This window comes from Heterodontus francisci, chromosome 11 (assembly GCF_036365525.1).
Source record: "Heterodontus francisci isolate sHetFra1 chromosome 11, sHetFra1.hap1, whole genome shotgun sequence".
Lineage (NCBI taxonomy): Eukaryota > Metazoa > Chordata > Chondrichthyes > Heterodontiformes > Heterodontidae > Heterodontus > Heterodontus francisci.
In genome coordinates this window covers 47,234,864-47,251,564 of record NC_090381.1, presented here as the reverse complement: position 1 = coordinate 47,251,564, position 16,701 = coordinate 47,234,864, and the positions used below count along the sequence as shown (strand labels likewise).

At 42.2% G+C, this 16,701-nt stretch overlaps 1 protein-coding gene across 4 annotated transcripts in view; it reads right to left on the bottom strand.

Moving 5' to 3' along the window:
* Nucleotides 1-15,780, bottom strand: part of pik3cb (phosphatidylinositol-4,5-bisphosphate 3-kinase, catalytic subunit beta) — a 219,792-nt gene extending 204,012 nt beyond the window's left edge. For 2 of the 4 annotated variants that reach the window (XM_068042109.1, XM_068042108.1), the window contains exon 1: nt 15,464-15,780. The gene's annotated coding sequence lies outside the window, so the exon portion shown is untranslated. Of the gene's footprint in view, nt 1-14,951; nt 15,090-15,463 lie in introns of those variants that run through there. The other 2 variants (XM_068042112.1, XM_068042110.1) reach the window with 2 other exon arrangements.
* Between the last annotated feature and the right edge of the window lie 921 nt (nt 15,781-16,701).

Genomic DNA, 16,701 nt, shown 5'->3' with positions numbered 1-16,701 from the left:
AAGCTTTTCCTTTCAGCTGCCCTTGCTAATCTCCCACACAGTGCCAATCACAGTCACCTATCCTTCTCCAGTCAACATGGCACCGCATTCTTTTGCAGCATCAGAACTGCTTTGCGGCCTGGGTCGATTTTTCACTCCATTTCCTCAAACACAACAGGCAACATCCAAAATAAAACACTGAGGAAAAGGGGCAATGAGAAACAGTTAACCAAAGCAAATTAGAGGTACGGATAGTATTAAAACTTGATCTACTACCCGAAGATCAAACATTTAGGGCTGAAATTTCATTTTGGGGTCAGGATCCTTACATTAGCAGCATTTCCAGGTCCCAACCCCGCAGTGCGTCAGTGTCTGATGTGCGACACGATTTTGAAGAAGATGGCCAATCAGTGGCCAAAGGGTGCACTCGCTGTCCAATTAAGGAACGGTTGTCCAATAGGAGGCCCTCCAACATTGAGAGTGCAGCAGCCCCACAGTCAGAGGTGGGTAGGAGAGAGAGAGGGTGCCTCAAGATGGAGGTGCCCTCTGAGCACACTTCATCATTTTTCAGAATAAGAAGTGGCCACAGCTGCATGACCACTATTGCGGTGGGGGAAAAACAATGCTGGAACACTGGCCCCCACCCCAGTCTGCCGCCAGGAGGCCAGGCTTCAGTCACCACATGGGGCCCACCAGCCAACTAGAAAATTCCAGTCAGCCTCAGAATATTGGCCTTAGTAGGTCCTATAATTGCCTTACTAGTCTACCAGCCACTTGCAGGTGGGTAGCTGCCAGCCCCTGAACCTGCCTCCACCAAAATGGGCCGCAGCTGGGAACAAGCCAGCACACCGCTCCCCGACACCGATTTTGCGGGTGCTGGGTACTGCAACCAAGCATCCATTATTCATCTGTGTGCCTAGACATCAAAGGTCGGCAGGCTATTGCACTATCCTCATCAGATGTGGCAACTCTTGCTAATCTCCCCACCCTATCATAGGGTTGCATGTAGAACCCATCCTACCACCTTGGCTGAGGTCAGCTACTTCAGCCCAGACAAGCATTTAAACCTGGACTATATTTCAGGAAGCCTTGACTTACATTTCAAATACCCCAGAAATGAGCATGTGGCATTTTCTCCCCGCTGTCCCAAGAGAAAACTCATCCAATCAAGGATTATGGCAATGTTGTAATTCTATTTCAATGATTTTGATTTGTGGAGAATTAAGCATTTATTAGAACTCAATTTTTATATGCTTATCTTTCAACTGACCATTTTCCTTTCATGCTAGTATGTCATTGCACATTCACCTCTCGAACCAGGTTCACAGGAATTTCAAGCTAAACCTCTCCAAAGTCTCTTAGGTTTGTATCGGACACAGTCACAGTACCACACTTAAGCACATCTGACATAAAATGATTCTATGTTACAGAATTGCATCACTTTATGAGATCACAGAAGCAAAAGATTCAAGCCACATATTAATTTAGAGCACAATAAAAATTTTAATTAAACACTCACTAATTTGATCCCAAAAATATATGTATGTGAGGAATATGAAATCCAACACCATATATGTATGTCAACACCTGATACTTTACACAAATGGCATCCATTTATCAGACAAACTTAACACCAATAAGAAAAGGAATTCTAATTGGGTCACAGAACAAAAATGCACAGTATTAATCTAATGGGAGTCCAACTAAAGCAATTTTCAGTTAAGGTTATTTCCCATTTAAAAAGAGTACCAACTAACAGTATTACAGATAAGTTTGATCCAGGTTACAATGCTCCCAAATTCCTGACTTCAGCTGTTTTCCTTTAGTAAAGCGACGAATGGAGGCCATCTGCTTGTCAACAGGAAGGAAGGAGAACGGGTGAGGAAGGGAAAAGTCACTCCCAGCCTAGGTTTCTCTCACACCCAATGTAGATCATCAATAGTGGGCCAAAAGGAGGTTGCTCGCCCACATTCTTCACTACACTGGTTCACAGTCAGGGGCAATTGTAATAGAAAAATAGAAATATGCTCTTAACGTTACTTTCCTTGCCAAATGACAGAAATCTTCCTCAGTTAAATATTGTTGCGATTTACAGGTTTAGATTTAACATGAGGGGAAAATGAGCTGACCACAACTGTTAAAGTGATGCACGGCGACATACAGTTGCAATCTGATGAGCCCACACACACCAAGAAGTGGAACAGTAGTCGCCGCTTTATTCTTCTGTGGAGGGGAAATAGTTCCTAAATAAATGTGCAGTTATTTTTAAGTGGCAGATTGTTGATGGTAGAATAAGGATATCAATCCTTCCATCTATGTCAATTAAGCAATACTGCTGCTTTACATCTGTTTGTTTGAAATTGTAACAAGCTTGTTATTAGTATCACTTGAGTGAATTTTTAAAATTGCATTCACAAGATGGAGAAGTGTAAATCCCCACTCACCCTCTGGCTGAAGAATTACTATTTCCAGTTACAGCAACAATGCTTGCGCAATTGCAATTAACAGCTATTAAGCCTATTGGAAGAGTTAAGAACACTGGGTACTTCATCCTGTTACTCAGAAGAATTTCAGGAATTTCTATTATCTTCAATGGAGACTGCCATGCTGGCTTTACATAAAGTATTTGCATTACTCAGTCATTTTTACACCAATCCGTTTATAAGTTATCTTATCTACAAACAGTACATCAGAAATCAAGCCCTAATCTGTTCTGAGATAATCAGGACAAAATGAACATCTCATCCTTCAATGAACACACTATTGCATAGTGAAGTGCATTTCATTGCACTTCAGACATAGCCCGCTGAAAGGGCAATAAAATCATATGTTTAGTAGTCTTCCCAATTTCATTTAGTTCAAAGCTCAAATAGAGAGAAATAAGCAGGTCCTTTCAGTATAAATTTGATATCATTTAAGGTTATTCAAAGAACATTTTTTTAAATATACTTTGCTTACTCAAAAGAAGGGTACCCTCCTAAAGCAGCCTTAGAAAACACTGAGTCTCCAGGATGACCCATTCTGATGATGTATTTGGCAGGTTCAAGTCCCAACTGTTTTCAACATAAGTTTGGCACTAGGATTGGCATCCATGATTCAGTGGTAGCACTCTTGTATCTGAGTCAAAAGGTTGTGGGCTCAACTCCAGAGACTCAATCACAAGATCTAGGTTGACACTCCAGTGCGGTACTGAGGGAGTGCTGCACTGCCGGAGGTGCTGTCTTTCAGATGAAATATTAAACCAAGGCCCTGACTGCCCTCTCAGGTGGACCTATAAGATTCCATGGCACTATTCAACTTTGTTGTGTGCCACATTTCCTACAATACAATCCAGTTCTGAAGAAGGGTCACTGACCTGAAACGTTAACTCTGCTTCTCTCTCCGCAGATGCTGCCAGACCTGCTGAGTATTTCCAGCGTTTCTTGTTTTTATATCCTACAATACAACAGTGACTACAATTCAAAACTACTTCATTGGCTGTAAAGTAATTTGGGACATCCAGAGGCCATGAAAGGCACTACATAAATGCAAGTTTTATTTTACTGGGCCATCTTCATGAGGCTGGTAGTCAAATAGAAACTGATCCACTGAATAAATCATCCAAGCAGGCCCTTTCTGGACCAAAAATGCCTTTGAAGATTGCTTTGAACCAGCAATCCTCAGGTAGATACATAAAATATTCTTTTGGGTGGAGGGGGAAGAAGCACTATAGTGCTTTCGCTAATTGAAAGCTAGAATAGTCCAGCACAGAAGGAGGCCATTTGGCCCATCATATTTTTAGTAAGTCCCACTCCCCTACTTATTCCCCATATCCCTGCAATTTTTTTGCCTTCAAGTATTTATCCAAATCCTCAACAAATAATGAATTTATACAATCAAGACAATGCATTTTAATCAATATGAAAAATTAATAGCTATAACTGCCACTACTTGCTTCTTTAACTATTACTATAGAATTTGAAGAAAGTACCAAGTCCTATTCCCCTATAACCCCTGTCCTCGCTGACCAACACTGGCTCCCAGTCAAGCAACGTCTTGATTTTAAAATTCTCATCCTTGTTTCCTCCAGCCCCACATCCCTCCAAAATATCCGCATTCCTCTAATTCTGGCCTCTTTTGCATCCTTGATTTTAATCGCTCCACCATTGGTGGGCAGGCCTTCAGTTGCCTAGGCCCAAGCTCCGGAATACCCTCCCTACCTCTCCAGCTCACTCTCCTCTTTTAAGATACTCCTCTTTGAACAAGCTTTTGGACATCTGACCTAATATCTCCTCTTGTGGTTCGGTGTCACACTTTGTTTTATAATGCTCCTGTAAAGGTCCTTGGGATGTTTAATTATGTTAAAGGCGCTATATAAATATAAGTTTTTGTTGTTGAAAGATCTTCCATATATAACCCATTTAAATGTCCTTAGCCACTGTCAGCAATAAACATAACGTTACGACCAGTTGAGAAAGGTGTCTAGGGGTCTCTCTCAGCCTTCACCTGGTGTTACTGTAACAGGGCTTAATTTTAAACACACCGTGTTTTGAGCTCCCCCTTGGTGAATCCTTGTTCAACACTTTCCAATCATAAGGCAAAGAAATGAGCACAAACAGGCTTTCTTAGGTTTATAGAAGAAAGGTGAAATTTTATTGAAACTTAACTTAAACTTTAATTTGGTTGACGCCTACAAATACACGATGCGCCCACACTAGCATGCAGATGCAATACACACATGCAAATAGAAACCGAAAAGAGCAGAAGAAATAAAGTGGAAAGGTTCGAGGCAATATCTGAAGAGATTTTTTGTTACGGATCTTCGAGTTCACTGTAGAGTCCTTGTTTGGAGGTGGATCTTGCTTCTCGTTGGGGCCCAGTATTCTTCTTAAACCTTGCTCACTGTAGCAGACTTTTCTCTCTTGGGGTTCACGTGTCTTCAGTGGGTTTCAGTTCCATGGGAAAGAGATGGGAGCAGACAGGAGGAGAGGAGGTCTGCTTCAATCCAGGAGCCAAGAGCTTTCTGTCTTCAAACACTGTTTCTCCAATTTAAAACTCTCAGTTCAAATTCTGCAACAGTCAGTTAGTCATGTGACTAAAATAAAAGTAAAATACTGCAGGATCACTGATTTGAAAAGTTAACTCTGCTTCTCTCCACAGATGCTGCCAGACCTGCTGAGTATTTCCAGCATTTCTTGTTTTTAAATCATGTGACTAAACCGGTCTGACCATGTCTGTTCTATGTATTGGGAGCAGGGGATAGCTCCTTTGTTCCAACACTGTCTGTTAGTATGCAAAAATGTCTTTCCAGCCAGGCACATGGCAATTCCTTGTAACAGGCCTTCTCTTCTTTCCAGCAACAATTTGAAGTTTAATGTCCGTGTGGTGAAATTAATGTGCCTCATTCTTGGCAGGTGGGGGCCTGCATGACAATAAAGAATGTGAAGAAGCCACTTAGGCCCTCCCAGCTCATTCCTGTATTACCAACATCAGTAGATAGCTATGATAAATAATCATTCCTATCCGACCAGTTGAACCTAAATTTATAATTTGAAAGCCGATATAACCCTTGACAGCGCAGATTATTAGCTTTTGATGAAAGATTCACCAGTGCATGGTTTGTCAATAAAATGCATGATATCAATAATCACATCTATTTTACTTTCATTCTTTTGGTGTGCAAATTAAAATAGCATGCTAAAACCCACACACTTCTTGGTCAGAATGGCATATTCAGAGCAGGTCCTGAAACTGAAAGGCCCCAGTCATCCCTTTAACATACACTTTCTGAATGACACCAGTTAAGACTGAAACTGTTAATAGCATCCCCAACACAACTCCAGCAACTTGGCATACTACAGATATCAGTAACAGAATCTTATCTTTGATACATCCTATACCTATTTATTTCCAGGCTCAGGAACAAATGTGTAAAGCTTGTGTTTTAAACAAAAATAAGTCAGCTGATTTACTATTCACTAGGTGGAAATGCACATTCCATATAAATTAAAAGTTTCTTCTCATGTCCAGTTATCCCACTGGCTTGATAATTAAGCAACTGCCGAGAATAATCATGGGGCTGAATATCGCGGCGAGGCCCAAACTCCCACCATCAAGACCAGAAACGGGAGCCACTGCCACCTGGGCAGGGAGCGACCGGGGCAAGCGATTTTCCGGCGGTCGGCCAACTAACAGCCAGCAGGTGGAGGGGTCCAACGAGAAAGGGAGTGGAGGTAGGCAGTAAGCTGGCTGAAGCGGCATGAGGTCACACCGCTGGAGTTACTGACGCTATATTTAAAGGGCTGACAGCACTCACTAACATCGAGACTCCCAGGGCATCTGCAAGAATTGAAGGCCTAAAGAAGAGATCAGCTGAGACAATGGCAGAAGAAAGATCCAGGTGGCCCCACTGTTCAGTGATGCCTCCCTGCAGGCACTCCTCCAGGGTCAGCCTGATCAAGCAAGCAAGCTTGGACATAGATCACAGAGGTCATCAGCAGCCGTGGAGCCATCCCTAGAACCTGGTTGCAGTGCTGCAAGGGGCGAATGACCTTATTCATTCCGCCAAAGTGAGAACTCCACACTTCCCTTCCCTTAGTGGCTTATAAGTAGCAATGCGCAAGAGTGAATTTGGTGGCAAGGGAATGCCGACATGGCAACAACGAGCATATCCTGTCAGAGGCATGGCTGCATTTCGGTCAATGGTGCCCATCTGTCAGTGTTGACTCTAGCAAGGTCTCTCCAGAGTGGCTGCATGCAGAAGGCATTCATGCATCCCCAACATGGACAGCTAGACTCCCACCAGTTTAGGTGTTATGCTTGTCAGGCAACTAATATTGTTCACTTTTGTAATTGCAGGAGAAGACAGTCCACAATGTCAAGGAAAGGGCCCTTTCCACTTAGGAGGAGGCATTGTGCTCCACGATGTCCTGATTGTTCAACGCCTCCCCCCTCTGCAGCGCCAGGCTGTGTAGAGCACAGCAGACTACCACAATATGCTGCGCATATTGAAGAGTGCCAGCCGATTGATCTAGGCACCTGAATCACATCTTCAGAAGACCAATGGCCTACTAGATGGTCGCTTGGGTTGCACCATGGCAGGTGTTGTACCTCTTCTCTGTATTCATGCTTGATTTCCTCACAGGTGTAAGTAGCCATGTCTTCAGTGGGTAGTCCTTGTCTCCCAGTATCCATTAGTGCATGGGAAACAGAAAAGCTTGGGCACCTGGAACTGCCTTAGGCATCGCAGCTGCTTCCCAGGAATCGTGCATACATCAGTAGGATTTGTCTGATTTGTCACAGTCACAGACCAATTGTACATTGAGTGAGTGGAAGCCCTTCCTGTTCATGAAGACTGGACTGTGGGAGCCTTAATGTTCACATGTGTGCATTCGCTCACACCCTTTACCTGGGGAAATCCAGCGATGATCCCGAACCCAATGGCTGTGTCAGCTTGAGGTATTCGCTGGCCTTCTTGAAAAGGGCATTGGTCACCACCTTGATGCATCGATGAGCTGCAGTCTGGGAGATCCCACACATATCTCCAGTGGATTCCTGGAATGAACCGGAGGCGGAGAAGTTCAGCGCCATGGTGACCTTCAGGGCCACTGGCATCGATGGCCACCACCTCCAATGAGGCTCAGCTCGTCCTCCAACATGGCACACAGATCTGTGACAGCCTCCCTGGAGAGGGACAGTCTTCACTGACACTGCCGCTGGGCCACTTGAAGGGAGCTAAGCCTCTGATGGTAGACCCTCACTGGAGGGTACCTTCTTCTGTGCACAAGTGGTTGCTCGTGTATCCCTCTACACCATTCTCCTGCAACCCCACCCCGAGGCTGATGTTCCCATTAGCCATGAGGTTGCTGCTGTCTTGCTGCCTGTGGCTGCATCTTTCTCCCTCTCTGCTGCTGCTCTTCACTGGAGGTCCTGAAGCCTGAATGAGACCCATGGCAGGTGAGCACTCTCAGTTTCCAGGGCCTCGTATCCAGACACCTTTCACACCAGCCCCCCCCACCCTCACTTCCTCCCCATTAGCAACACAAGTGCCAGTTCCCAGGTGGCACTCTGTCAACACACTCCCACAGTGCTAGCAGCTTCTCCCTCACTCCTGACTGTGAATGCCATTACCCTCACTGCTCCTCCACCCTCCCTGCCAAGCCATGCTAGCACTCAAGATGGCTGCTGACTGAAGCCAGCTCTGATCTCCCACTTGCTTGCTGCCCCCTTACATCTGGCAAGGCTCTGAAGCCCCATGATTCCCACGCATTCTTTGGAAAATCTAAAAACACCAGTAAAATTGCTGTCAATTGGCTAATTAATTGGCTTAATTACCTTTCTGCTGCACTGTAGCACAAGGTCCTCCTACCAAGCCAGCTGCCATTCAGAATATTCAGTTGTGACGTGAACACATCAGGCTTCCATCCCGATATTCCATCCCCTCTGACCTTTGAGCCCGTCCCCAGAGGGCCAAGAAAATCCAACCCATGGAGAAATTTAATGTATGAGAAAGAAATTTATCCCAAATTGAATATAAATTGCTGCCTTGTTTCAGTGCGGTCTTCTGCAAACTTAGATTAACTGTATTTGGAAAGCAATATATGATGGACTATTAAGGAAATGATTCAATGTCTTGTACCCAATATACTCAAAAAGCTTCCAATACTGAAATGCATGTACTTTATTATAAACATATGCAATGAAGTGAGATTCTAGGAGTGAGGAAAACTTAAAATGCTATATGTATTGTTAGGATTTCATGACCACCACATTTCAAAACTGGTTGACTGTGGTTTTGAAAATTCAAGTTTTTTTTAGAAAAGAATATAGATCAGTTCAACAGTAAAGGGCCTGTGTTGGTGAATAAGAAGCAAATCTTTAAAACTGGATGCGTAGAAAAGACAGCTGATTCACCAAACAAAGGGTTTAGTGTTTTTTTTTGTCGATGGAGGAATTTCACATTCTTCTTTTTGAATCCTGTATTTTCAATTTCACAGCAAGCCATTCATTCCAAAAGCTTACTTAAGTCAGTATTTCTAAGCCCTACAAGACCAAAAGATACCAGGCTAAACTAGATGATCTCAGCTGGGGTGTTACAACTAGCCCTGGTGTAGATTAGGAAGGGATTAAAAAAAAGTTCTGAACTCCTGATCACTACCCCCACTGACTCCTGCTGGAAAGGATGCAAGTGAATATTAGGTGAGAAAAAGATCAATTCATCTGTGATGTCCATCTTGTGGAATAGTCTGCTGATACTCATTATTAAACTTACACATGAAGAATGATCTCTTGGTTCAAGTGCCTGAAATCACACTCTACCAACAGTAAGCACCTTCAAAAGAGGGAGAAGATTGAAACTTTAAAAAAAAGTTTGCAATATCAAAATGGCCTGTAATAAAACTAGACACTCACCCCTTCTATTGTTACACCAGACCAGGGAAGTTATTTCTATATGGCCTACAAATTTTCAGGGCCTTGGTGCACTAAAGTGTCACACACACCGGAAGTGCAATGATATAACAATCATGGACTAACTCTGACGAGCTGTGAAAAATAGACATTGTCTTTGAAAAATGAACCTTTATTTTAAAAAGTGAACAATGGTCCAAAATGGTCATTGAAGAAAAAGGGGATTGGCTTTTTCTGTAATCAAGCTGTCTGACAAAGACAAAAGAGAAATCTTCAAAGCTAAAAGGTATTAATAGAACCTATCCTACACTTATCCTATAACATTTCAGAATTGAATGTCTTCTTCCGAAACAAAGGAGGTGTGAAGTAGCCATGTCCTGGGCCATTGTGCAATCACCATGGGGAAGAGGTGAGAATATCTCCTACTAGGAGGTGAGAGGTGACATAGTTTTATCTTAAAAAAAGTCAGGCAGAGAGAGAGAGAGAGAGAGACTCACCGAGGAGAGAAACAACAGCTAACAGCTGGCATTCCAGTAAGCTAGAAAGCACATGCCCTGCTGAAAAAATCTGACATCTACAGTTTACAGCAGTGAGAGCTAGAAGTAACTTCCCATCTTCCACAGAACCTTCCATCAAGAGAGAATTCTACAATAATCTCAGGCCTAAATCCATCTAGAACTTGATTCTCAAGAGAATTCAACAGGTTTATCGCAACCTTCCCCCCACTGAAAGCCACACTCCTTTCTCCCTTCTCTATCTGTTTCTTTGTGTGTGTGTGTGTGTGTGTGTGTGTGTGTGTGTGTGTGCGTGTGTGAGCAAATACATTAGTGGATGCAGTTGCGACAATTTCGGAGTAAAGAGTATTGATCAATAAACAATTGACTTTCTGCTTTTAAAGCCTACAAGAAAACCTGTCGCTGTCTGTTGTCATGCAGACCCCCCACCTGCCAAGAATGAGGAATATTAATTTTGTCATATGAACATTGATTTTAAACTGTTGCTGGAGCGAGGAAATGACTTGTTAAACAGATCCGCTGTAGCTGGAAAAAACATTTGCATACTAACAGACAGTGCTTGGTGGGACAAAGGGGCTATTCCCTGCTCCAATTAGACCCACACCCACAATGGATTTTGAGCACCAGGTATTGTGTGTAAGAGACATTCCAAGGTTGGCTATGACAAGAGAATCTACAAATAGATGTGGTCAGACCAGCTAGTCACACGACTAACCTGCTTGGCAACCTGGGTTTTTCTGAATTGTACAAAGAGTTTAAACTGAAAAAAGTCTCTTTGCTCCTGGACTGATAAGACTTCTCCTGTCTGTTCCCATCTTTTTCTCACAAGCCTCTGGAGCCACTGAGGACACATGAACTTTAAATAGAGAAAAGTCTCCTACATCGAACAAGGTTTAAGAAGAATACTGGGCCCCAACGAAAAACAAGATCTACCTACAATCAAGGACTTTACTGTGAGCTCGAAGAATAGTCACTAAAACCATCTTCAGATATTGCCTCAAACTTTTCCACTTTATTTCTTCTGCTCTTTTCTGTCTCCATCTGCATGTGTGTATCGTGTATGCATGCTAGCGTGGGTTCGTCGTGTATCCGTAGGCATTAACTGAATTAGAGTTTAAGTTTAATAAAGTTCAACCTTTTTTCTTTAAACCTAAGAAAACCTGTTTGGCTGGTTTCTTTGCCTTATAATTGGAAGTTAGTGAACAAGGATTCACCAAGAGGGAGCTAAAAACATGGGTTGTCTAAAATGAAACTCTGTTACAGTAAGACAGAGACAGAAAAGAACAGAAGAAATAAAGTTGAAAAGTTTGAGGCAATTTCTGAAGATGGTTTTGGTTACTGTTCTTTGAGCTCGCTGTAAAGTCCTTGATTGTAGGTAGGTCTTGCTTTTCGTTGGGGCCCAGTATTCTTCTTAAACCTTGTTCGCTGTAGGAGACTTTTCTCTCTTGAAGTTCATGTGTCCTCAGTGGCTCCAGAGGCTTGTGAGAAAGAGATGTGAGCAGACAGGAGAGGTCTTCTCACTCCAGGAGCAAACAGTATTTTTTCAGTTCAAACTCTTTGTACAATTCAGAAAAACCCAGTCATGTAACTAGCTGGTCTGACCACATCTGTTTGTTCATTCCCTTGTCTTAGCCGACCCTGGAATGTCTCTTCTTACACACAATACCTGGTGCTCAAAGTCCATTGCGGGTGTGGGTTAAATTGGAGCAGGGAATAGCCTCTTTGTCCCACCAAGCGCTGTCTGTTAGTATGCAAATGTTTTTTCCAGCCATGGCTGATCTGTTTAACAGGTCAAGGGAACCCTAGACCCCTTTCTCACTGGGTCGTTACACTGTTTATTTGAAAAATAAAACACCAATGGGCTAAACTCTTCATACAAATAGACTTGCTGCAGCCGGGTGGGGAGTTGATCAGTGGGAACCACCCACATCACACCATGTGGTTGTAATAAATTTGGGCCTCAAAGCCAGAATCTAAACAAACCCCTAGAAAAACAAGAGATTTGGAAAACCGGAGGAAAATTGACCTCTAGAATTGTGGAAAAATAAACAAACAGGTTCTCTTGTATTCTTTTGCTTTTTTTCTGCTGTGCTAGAAACAAAATGGCCACATTTAATGCTAAGGAGTTTGTAGAACAGGGAGACATATCCCATAATAAGTTAAACGAATTAAGTGTTGGAGAGTTAAAGAGCTTAGCTACAGTGGTGGGAGTCACCTTCAGGCAAAAAGTAAAGAAACCTGAACTGGTGAAACGTCTAGCCAACCATCTTAAACTTACCCCTGAACTAGAAGAAGAAAGCCTAGAATCTGAGACTGAAAAACTAACTTTAGCTAGTTAGAGAGAAGGAGGAGGAGAGGTGACTTAATAGAGACATACAAGATAATCAGAGGGTTAGATAGGGTGGATAGTGAGAGTCTTTTTCCTCGGATGAGGATGGCAAACACGAGGGGACATAGCTTTAAGTTGAGGGGTGAAAGATATAGGACAGATGTCAGAGGTAGTTTCTTTACGCAGAGAGTAGTAGGGGCGTGGAACGCCCTGCCTGCAACAGTAGTAGACTCGCCAACTTTAAGGGCATTTAAGTGGTCATTGGATAGACATATGGATGTAAATGGAATAGTGTAGGTCAGATGATCGGCGCAACATCGAGGGCCGAAGGGCCTGTACTGCGCTTTAATATTCTAAAAAAAAAAGTCTCTGGAGTGGGACTGAAAACTTTTTAACTCAGAGGTAAGTGTACTACCACTGAGCCATGGCTGATTAATGTTCCAAGTCAACTGTTAAATGTTGATGCTCCCTTTTTATCTCCATAGATACTACCTGATCTGCTGAGTATTTCCAGCATTTTATATTTTTACTTTAACAATTGACTAAATTTAATGAAGAAATGTACAGCACATCTTATATTTTACCAAACACTATATGACATATAATTCTGCTTGCATGGCCAAGCTCACTCATGGTGTAGATATCAAACATTCAATAAGTATGTTGTCTCCTTCAAAGATAAAATCAGAGCTGTTCCTCAAAAAAAAAACTTGCACATTAATTTTTCCTCATTGAAAATCATAATTTGATCAAGATCTCAGAAGCTGTAGAAATGTTGTTAGCAGATAAGCTCAGGTTGTACACCTTGAACAGGATTACAGACTTCAGATTTCCACCCCCAATAAAACAAAGACTTTCCGCTCTCCTCCTGTATCAAAATATCATCATATTGTTCAAACATGGATTAAGCAAAGATTAGATTTGGCTCCCAAATATCTACAATTGCTGAAGTGCATGGGTTTTACATGGATCTTGCCTAAAGTAAATGGCAAGCCCACAACACACATAAATCATGCCACTCTCTTTTCTATTCATGGGATTTGAGGGCAAAGAAATGGCCACAAAAATAGATCCACACTCAGTGATAACACTTATGCCTCTGAGTCAGAAGACTGTGGATTCAAGTTCCATTCCAGAGGCATAAGCACACACTCCAGGCTGCAGTATGGAGAGAGTGCTACATGGTTGGAGATGCCATCTTTTGGATGAGATCCTGTCTCCTCTCTCAGCAGTATTTAACAGATCCCATAGCAACTATTTTGAAGAGGAGCAAGGAACTTTTTCCTGTGTCCTGGCCAATATTTATCCCCCGACAAGCATCACTTAACCAGATTATCTGGTAATTTATCTCATTGTTGTTTGTGGGACCTTACTGTACATAAATTGCCAGCTGTGTTTCTTACAACAGCAGCTAAATTTCAAAGAAAAAGTACTTCATTGGTTAGAAAGTGGTTTGGGATGTTCTAAGGTTGTGAAATGTGTAATATAAATGCAAGTTTTTAAAAATTTCATGTCAAGGTGATTTTTAGAATATTTACAATACATTTGAAATAATTCCAAAAAGAAAAGACTTGCATTTAAATAGCACCTTTCACAAACACTGGACACCTCAAAGCGCTTTACAGCTTTTGAGGTGGAGTCAGTGTTGTAATGCAGGAAACACAGCAAATTCTTACAAACAGCAATGTGATAATGACCAGATAATCTGTTTTTGTGATGTTTTTAAAGTGATAAATGCTGGCCAGGACACCATGGAGAACTTGCTCTCCTTTGTAATAGTGCTATGGGATCTTTCCTATCCACCCAAGCAAGCAGATGGGGCCTCAGTTTAATGTGTCTTCCAAAAGACAGCAGCTCCAACAGTGCAACACTCCCCAAGTACTCCACTGGACTATCAGCCTTGATTTTTGTACTCAAGCCCTGAAGTGGGACTTCAACCTAGAACTCCAGGCATGAGTGCTACCAACTAAACCACGGCTGACACAAAGTTTTGGGATCTTCTAAGGTTGTGAAATGCTTTACATAAATGCAAGTTTTTTAAAAAATTTAATGTCAAGGTCAGTTTTAGAATATTTACGATGCATTTGAAATCATTCCAGTCACACTTGTAGACTTGGCAATTCGGGGCTAAAATAATGTCGTCCCAACAAAGAAACACAAATTTTCAAAAATAGAAAGTGGACACAGACTATTACAGCGGATGACTGGGTAGAACAGTGACACTCTCAGCTTTCATCATTCATTAGCAAACATCAGTAATCGCAGGAGAACAAGAGTAGCAGCGCAGTTTGAGGATAGCTATCTAATTCACTTAGTCAGCATGTATAACATTACTGCAATTCGGCATTTAACATCGGCAGGTATCTGAAACGGTGCAGGGTCGGAGCACAGCCGCCCACAGTCCTCTCACTTGTGAATGGCCTGAAGTGACTTTAGGCTGGTGTAAGCACTGATCGCCGCCCCAATGGTGGCGTTTACACAGTGTGAAACCAAACACTATTGGCAGCTAACTATCTACAAAATGAGGACGCACCAGCGTTCCTCACACCAAACACTCATCCCAAAGATTTCAGACATGCACTCCTCAACGATGGAGATAGTGACACGAAAGCTTCCTTAGACCCAGATCGGATAGTGAGGCATAAATATACAAAAGCAAAAGAGATCCTGAAAAGGAAAGCACAAAAAATCCCTACAGTTATATAGTTACACCCATCAAAATTTAATGTAAAAAAATTAACCTAGTCTGAGCAACGAAGTGATTTACCAGTCTCTCTGCAACACTTGGACAAACACGCAGTGTTGACGCAAGTTTGATCAAGCCTTTAAGACGTGCGGTTATCACAGAGAACCATTTGTTTTCATTAACATGGCCCCAAGAGACACGGCGTTCAGTCGGCAATGGGTGCACCAGGCGCAGAAACATTGCAGAGACTCAGTTATTTGGCAGCGCAGTCAGCTGAACACCCTGAGCTCAGCGTTAGTGCAGCTTCAAAAGCTTCATTTACCTGCAGGAAACCAGTTGCTATTCCAGCCCACCCGGGGCTGCCCTGCCAATCACTTTCGGTCCGAATATATATATATATATATATAAAATACACAAGCTCCCCACAAAGTTTGACCCAGAAAATCCAAACTTTAGTAACCCCAAAAATGCCTATGAAACAATCCCGCTATCCTGAATTACACTCACAAAGGAATGTTAATTAAAAATGCAGTTACCTAAAGGTTACATTAGAGGACTAACAAATACCTTTAAAAGAAAAGCTTGGCTGCAACGATTCCAGATGAATGTGTCGTGGTTTGTTCAGCCCGGCTTTTAATGATCTTCAGTAGCCTGCCGGTACTTTGCAGCAAAACTCTCTAATTCAGTCTCTGCACTGTTTGATCTTCAAGCGGCCAGTCGGGACTATGTGTGTTGTGTGTTTCTTTTGTCCCCGCCGTAACTTTTCGTGTTGTTTGGATGGTTACTTTTGGCGAGATCGCTTACAGGGAACTGACCAGCCCAGCTGGTGAGAACAACTCCAACTTCGTCGCTGCGGTGCAGGCAGAGACCAAACCAGGAAAATCAGCAGAGATTTCACCCGGAAATACATTAGCACAGAGCCCTCCTTCGGTAGAGCTAGTTAGTCACTGTGTTGTTTTTACATAAACCAGTTTAATAATTGATTGCACATAAAGCTATGTCGAGATGCAGTTTTCACTAAATAGTAAATTAGCAATTAATATCTCCTATGTCTTCAGCGCTGATTTTCTTTCGCAAACTATTCAGAAGTTTTATAATCGATATGGACAATTTATCAAATATTGCAACAAAACTTCACTTTAATTTGACACTTTTTAAAATGTCTTTGTGATACACAATGCTGACAAATGTTTTTTTAATTTAGCATTCCTTTGCGGATCCATACATATTGTAGTAGATTGTATATTGTGGCATTGTTCATGGGTAATTTGGGAACTGCGTTATGGTTATGATTTGTGCTTAACCAGCCTTAGGACACAGCTCAGGTACTGCCACTTGGGGAAACTGAATAAATAAGCAACGCCAGGTAATTGTAGCTGCTTGTGAATTCTGCAAGTCAGTTCGAGGGTAATTGTGACTGCGATTACATTTCAGGCTCTGGTCAGCATAAAATGAGTGTTTTTTTTTCCCGTTTTACCATTTATTTTAACAGATCAAGATCTTTAAATATGACATCCAGAGTATTGCAGATGTGCACGAAACCCAAGAAATGTTCCTGTTATACAATAGTGGATAGTTCACAGTGAGTCAGAGGATACACTATTATAGCAGCATCAAACAACAACAGCTTGTATTTATATAGCACCTTTAACGTAATAATACAACCCAAGGCGCATACAAAGCAAAATTGAACATGAAGCCACATAAGGTGATATTAGGACAGATGACCAAAAGCTTGGTCAAAGAGGTAGGTTTTAATGAGCATCTTAAAGGAGGAAGGAGAGGTAGCAAGGCGGAGAGGTTTA